This window comes from Chrysochloris asiatica, unplaced genomic scaffold (assembly GCF_000296735.1).
Source record: "Chrysochloris asiatica unplaced genomic scaffold, ChrAsi1.0 scaffold00144, whole genome shotgun sequence".
In the NCBI taxonomy this organism is placed as follows: domain Eukaryota; kingdom Metazoa; phylum Chordata; class Mammalia; order Afrosoricida; family Chrysochloridae; genus Chrysochloris; species Chrysochloris asiatica.
The window spans coordinates 8,116,677-8,123,083 of NW_006408662.1; the positions used below are offsets into that span (position 1 = coordinate 8,116,677).

The window sequence follows — 6,407 nt, forward strand, 5'->3', positions numbered from 1 at the left end:
ATGGAACTTTTCTTAAAAATCAAATGCAGTATTATGTAAGTCCGAAAGGTTAAACAGTTTTTCTCTTAATGTTACGTTTTTCCACTGTGATTTTTTCTTAAATGGCAGCTGCAGACTGGTTGGTGTGTTTACTTTTAGTTAGACGCTTCCTGTTATTTTTGTGGGGTCTGATGTGGCGCTATAGGATAAGCAGCGGACAGCTAATCACAAGGTTGGTGGTTCAAACCCACTAGCTGCTGCTTGGAAATCCTATGCAGGGTTGCTATGAGTCAGAACTGACTGGACAGCACTTAACAACATTGTTTTTGTGTTTTAATCAACAGACAGCACAGAGGCACATTTAAACTCTTCAATCTGACTTTGATAAAAATATAAGTAGTTCAAATCTACCAGCTGTTTGATGGGAGAAGGATGAGACTTTCTGCTCTGGTAAAGATTTACAGCTTCTGAAGCCCCATACAGGGTCGCTCTGAGTCGGAACCAACTTGATGGCATGCAGCCACCATCTATTCATTTTTAAGTTGTGGCTTTTTTTATGCCCTAAATGTTTTATTTTGAAAAGTCAGAATCCAAATTCTCAGACTGAACTATGTCTTGGACCTCACTGGAAGAATTTTTCATATAATGTCTCATTTATGGTAGTTTTGCCAGTGGCTCATTTCTAAACAGGTTTTTTTGTTTTGTTTTGTTTTTGTTTTTTGCATGAGATAGGAGCATGTCCATTCTAACAAAAGTGAGTTTAAAAAATATAATTCAATTCTGGTTTTTAAATGAGTCTGTTAGTTAAACCACAGGTGCCCACACTTTACTCTGTAGTCTTTGACCAGTGAAAGTTCCTGAAGAAACAAATCAGGATGGGGAATTGTGTTAAGAAGGGTTGTAGTCTAGGAACAGTGAAGAGCTGAGGTACTTCCTGCTGGTCAGTCTAGTAAAAAATGGTATGTACGCATTCCCGTTTACTTACTCAGTTTTCAGGACGCTCTGACTTTCTATTTCTAGAAAAGTAATGTTTCAGCCTTCCCAGGAAAAGATTATAACGTCCATTTACACTTGAAATTGTAATTTTTTTTTTTCTTTTTACAAAGCAGCGTTTAAGTGAAAGTGAGAACACCACAATTTGAGCATCTAATGGTTTTCTCAGGAGTCCTATTGGCTCCATGGCTAAATGCTTAGTTGTAGCCAGAAGACCAGCCATTCGACCTCCCAGCTGTTTCCGAGGAGAAAGATGTAGCAGTCTGCCTCTGTAAAGGTTACAGCCTCGGAAACGCGGGGAGTCCACTCTCCTCTGTTCTCCCCACTCAGTCAACTCGCTGGCCATCGTTGTTGTTTGTAATGGTCTTACTGGTTACCACGCCTGGTGGAAATGTCCTTTTTACTTGTTGTTTCCCAGTTGTAAGTTAGTGATTCCTACTTGATGAGTGCTGTTCTTCAGAGTAAAGAACCTGATGCTAAAATGAGAAACCTGGATGCTGTGTAATCCATATGGTGACATCATAAATGGGTCTTCATTTTCTGCCATGCTTGCCCTCTGTTTGGAGGGTATTAAACACCTGTGAATTCCTAATCGTTTTGTGCCAGCTGATGATCCATGTGCATGGACCCTTCCTTCAACAGCACAAGTTTAAACAGGCCCACTTCTGCTTTGAAAAGACACTGTTTGACACTAATCATCTTTTTTTTTTACGTTTTTACTGTGAACTGAACGATAAGTTTCTATGGGAGAACATCTGCTTTACACAATCATTTCATTGCAGTGATCACAATCTGCTCTGTGCAACATCATTCCAACAGTATTTGCGTCTATTCCTTGTGTTTTTTTTTGTTTTGTTGTGTTTTGTTTGGAGGCAGGAGGCAATGTACACAAAAATACTCAGGAATATGTAATCATTTAAACAACCAAAGGGCACATTCTGCAAGCCTGCCTCCTGGCCGCCAGCACACAGCCTTTCTCTTTCCAGATACTAATCATCTCTTTGTGAGCATTTCGTCCCTCCAGTAAATTCTGCATCTCAGTAAAAAGTCATCTCTCCAGGTTCTCACACTTTTCATCATGTTTAGTGGTATTTTGTAAGCCTGAGTAACAGTATGTGACCCTAAGAAATACCACTAAAGTCCTGGGGTGGCGCTGCGGGGACAATACGCTGAACTGTAAGGTAGTTTGAACCTCAAGGTCTGTGGTTCAAGCTCACCAGCCACTCCTCGGAAACCCTGTACGGGGTCGCTAGGAGTCAGAACCGACTCGATGGCACTTAACCACAATAGCAACAACAAATACCACTAATGATGCTAGAATTGCTCCTAAGAAGCAGAGAAAAAGGACATTTCCAGAAAAAAAATGGAATTGCTTGATTTGTACTGTACAGTGAGCCGCACAGCTGCTGTTGCCTGTCTTTTCCAAAATAAATGGATCCAGTGAAAGGACCGTTATAAAAAAAGAAAAGAGACGTCACAGTGCCGCTGCTGTAGCTATGCCAGAAGGTATGAAAACCATGCCTTTTCTGTGCCAAGCCTTTTCCGCTCATATTTAAATACAGCTGTTAATTGGGCACAATATAGAATGCATGTAACATACAAAACGTGGTCATCAGGCTATCAGTAATGTTTTTGGGGAGTCAGAAGTTATATGCAGATTTTCTACTGTGCCAAGGAGGGGGTCAGTGTCCGTCACCCCTGCGTTGGTCAAGGGTCAACTGTACATATGTTGGTTAGTCAAAAGTATTTGCTATAAAATCAGCAAACTATTACACAAAAATATCAAAACATGAGGCTCTTGTTTCTCAACTTATCTTTCATCTAGGTTGTGTACACTTCAGAGGGCACTGTTTCCATCTCTAACCCTCGAGTTGGAGTCCTGGTGTGGTGCAGTAGGTTAATGGGCCAGACTGCGAAGTCATTTGAACCTCAGGGTTGGCAGTTCAAGCTCACCAGCTGCTCCTTGGAGACCCTGCACAGGGCTGCTCTGGGTCAGAACTGACTTGACGGCACACGGCACTTAGCAACAACAACCCTCGGATTACAAGCGAGGCTGCTAACCGCAAGATCAGTAGTTCGAATCTACCAGTTGCACCACAGGAGAAAGATGAAGCTTTCTGCTCCTTTAAAGACTGCCAGAGCCGCTGTGAGTCGGGACAGACATGGTGGCACACAACCACCGCCAGCACTTCCCCTGAGGAATTCTGCCCTCCTTACTTTACGTCACGTCAAAACAGTTTTGGCATCCTCAAGGTATTGAAATGCTGTCCCTTTAAAATGTACATTGAGGTTTGGAAACAGGAGGTCTTGACGGGACAAGATCACAGATGTAGGTTCGTGGGGTAAACTTTACCAGTGCAGTTCTCTTGAGACACCCTTTCTATGCTTGTACAACGAGCAAATGCATTGTCAGGATGGAAAAAATTCCTTGGTGCAACTTTCCTAGCCTTTATCTCATCAGTGCAGTTTTCCATTTTCTTAAGACTTCTTCCTAATTAAGCCCCCCATGACCATCCTGTGTTCTTCAGGAATAGCAAGATTACCACTTTGGAACCCCAAAAGCTAGTCGCTGTAACCTGAGCTGACCTTTGTCTTGATTTCAAGCAGTCCAGTAACTGCCCCTCAGAAACCATTGTTTTGATTGGGCCGTACTCTCTGGGTTATATGGCTGAATCCAAGACATGTCCCTGCTTGTGATTCCTTCCATAAAATTGCCTTCATAAACTTCCATCTTGCTAAAGAAAGTGATGGTAAGATCATCTCTTTGAACTTGCTGGTTTTTGTGCAGCACTTTGACACCCATTGAGCCCAGACTTTCTGAAGCCATGATGTTAACAATTGAAACCCATCAACCAGTCTCTGGACTTCAACCTCAGTTTCTTCACTTGTCAAGAATAATGACCTTCCCTCTCTTGGCTCCTACTTGTGGTGTTTCTGACCTTCCTTAAAGCTCTTGATCCCTTTTTAAGTTGTTTTGTGTGGGGTAGCATTTTCATAAACATGTTGCAAAAGCTTCAATGATGAGGAAAGTTGTCCACTTGAATTATGTTTAAATTTTGAAATTAGCCCTGACATATCAAAATTGTTTTTTTCTTATGGCACAAAGAGGTTGTTTGTTTGTTTGTTTTTAAGGCAACGTAATAAGACTCAGACAAGTGTCTTACTGAGAAAACTTGTCTGCAGCCATCCATTGATCACAGGCATGTTGAAAAGTGTTTTGTTTGGAATAAATTGTGGATGTATGAACTAGAACCCCAGTTGCAGTACTTTTTTACTTACCTTTGTAAAATCGGAGCTTGTCCCAGTTGTTACTAATTGTAACAACTTTCTTAAAATTTATTTTAAAATTGTAGAGGAATTTGATCTCAGAACACTAGATGTTCCAGTTTCAGTAAGATGAAAGTAATGCTAGAGAATATGGCTTACAGGTAGGAAGTCATGTGATTAAGGAATCTTGTTTTTCCTTCTTTTAAAGTCATACTTATGCACTTTATATTTTCGAACTTTTCAAGCATACACAAACACAATAGTGGTATAATGAACCACTGTTAGCAGCCTCACTCATTAACCAATATCAGTACAGATCCGGTTCTGGCTTCCCTTCCCTTGGTGTATGCTACTGTCTTTCAAAGCATCGGAGACATCTGTCATTTCACCCAAAACCAATTCAGTGTTCATCTTTAATTGAAAAGATTAAAAAAAAAATTAAATGACCATACTAGTAGGATTTTATTTTCAAGACATTCAAGACAAAGCCAAGAATGGTTGAGTTTTATATTAACAATCATGAAAAGTTGGCTTTCTGGTTGTATTGAAAAAGCGGAGTGTTCTTTGGTGTGGCACAGAAGGAACTGGTGTCTCCGCATGTGATGATTGCCTGCCCAGAGTGACCTTCAGCCGAACTTCAGGCAGCCGGCCTGCCAGCCACAGCCACACAATTTTGGATGGTCGGTGACCATCTAGGTGTGGTTAAATGTTGTGAATATCATCCAGGCCAGTGTAGGAACACAAGGTCTACTTCATCTAAATCAGCTCACCATGTCTATATTCTGTTACGAAGAATCTGTGTTACTATAAAGGACACATTTCACCCCCCTGTAAAGATTGTGGTTAAGTGCCATCTGACTCATAGTGAGCCTGTACAGGGTTGCCAAGGAGCAGCTGGTAGGTTTGAACAATCAACTGTGTGGTTCTCAGTCCAGTACTTATCCTGAGCACCACACCAGAATTCCAAAACGGCCCTGGAATCATGGGGCATTTCTGAGGCATGCACTTCTGGGCCCTGCTGCCAGCCTGGTGTGAGACTGGGATTGAACCAAATCACCCACTTTGCAGAGACCAGAAGGTCATCGTGTTGGAGGGCCTTGCCACCAGGCTCATGTAGGAAGCAGAATGAAAAACAATATAAACCTGAGCTCTAGAAACTGTTCTCCAACGTCTGCTCCTAAAACAAAGTAAATTTCTAACAAGGTTACAATCCAAATGATCATTGGAAATAAATTATGAGGGTAGGATGATAAGTTCTCTGTGTCTGGTGGAATGTCCTCAGATATCTTTATATTGAATGGGAAATTTCATTGTATGACTAATTCGGGGTAAATGGCCACATTCCCTTTTCTGGAAAGATCATTTTATCGGTTTGTATAGCCAACCTCTGGCACTATCCCATGCCTTGTGGGAAGCGTTGCTCTGAATGCTTCCTGGCTTGCTCCTTGCCTCGGTGTCTTCGTGTGGCTGCTGGTACTTCCTTCCCCTGCAGTGCACCCAGCCTGCTGTCCAGTTGTGGCTAAAGTCCTGGTGTCCAGCAGGCACACACAAAGCTGCTCTACTCAGAAGCCTTCTATAACCGCCCTCACCCCCCAGCACACATATAGAAGCACACTGCGCCTCAGTTCACGCTACTAACTGGTCTTTAGATATCGATCACACTGATCTGTATTTTGTCCTGATTTGACTTCTTTACTAAGACCCACACTGTGCTCAGTACCTGGCACATAGGAGGCCACTGTGGAGAGAGTGTCTAGCTGAGTGAGATTGCAGTGTCTTTGCCCTGGGAGGATATGGTCACTCCTAAGGGACCCCAGTCCTGGTGTGGCACTGGAGGACAATCACTGGACTGTTAGCTGCAACTAACCGCAAGGTTGGCACTTAAAACCCACCAGCTGCTCCTCGGAAGCCCCTATACAGGTTCACAATGAGTCAGAACTGACTTGGTGGCACCACCATCATTGGCAAAGTAAATGCTTGGTTTGCACTTCCCAATGTTCCTCTCATAGATCAGAAAAGTCCAAGGACGATGGAGAGGCTCCCTAATGCATCTCGTCCTGAAGCTCTATATATGGAAACAGACTGATGTAATAATTGTCCTAGAAGCTTGACAACACTTACGTCATTGGTTGTTATCTTTGTTATGCGCCTTCGAGTTGCTTCCAACT

General features: G+C 42.5%; 1 pseudogene; it reads left to right on the forward strand.

Moving 5' to 3' along the window:
• LOC102825905 lies at positions 1 to 665 on the forward strand (annotated as a pseudogene).
• The last annotated feature ends 5,742 nt before the right edge of the window (positions 666 to 6,407 follow it).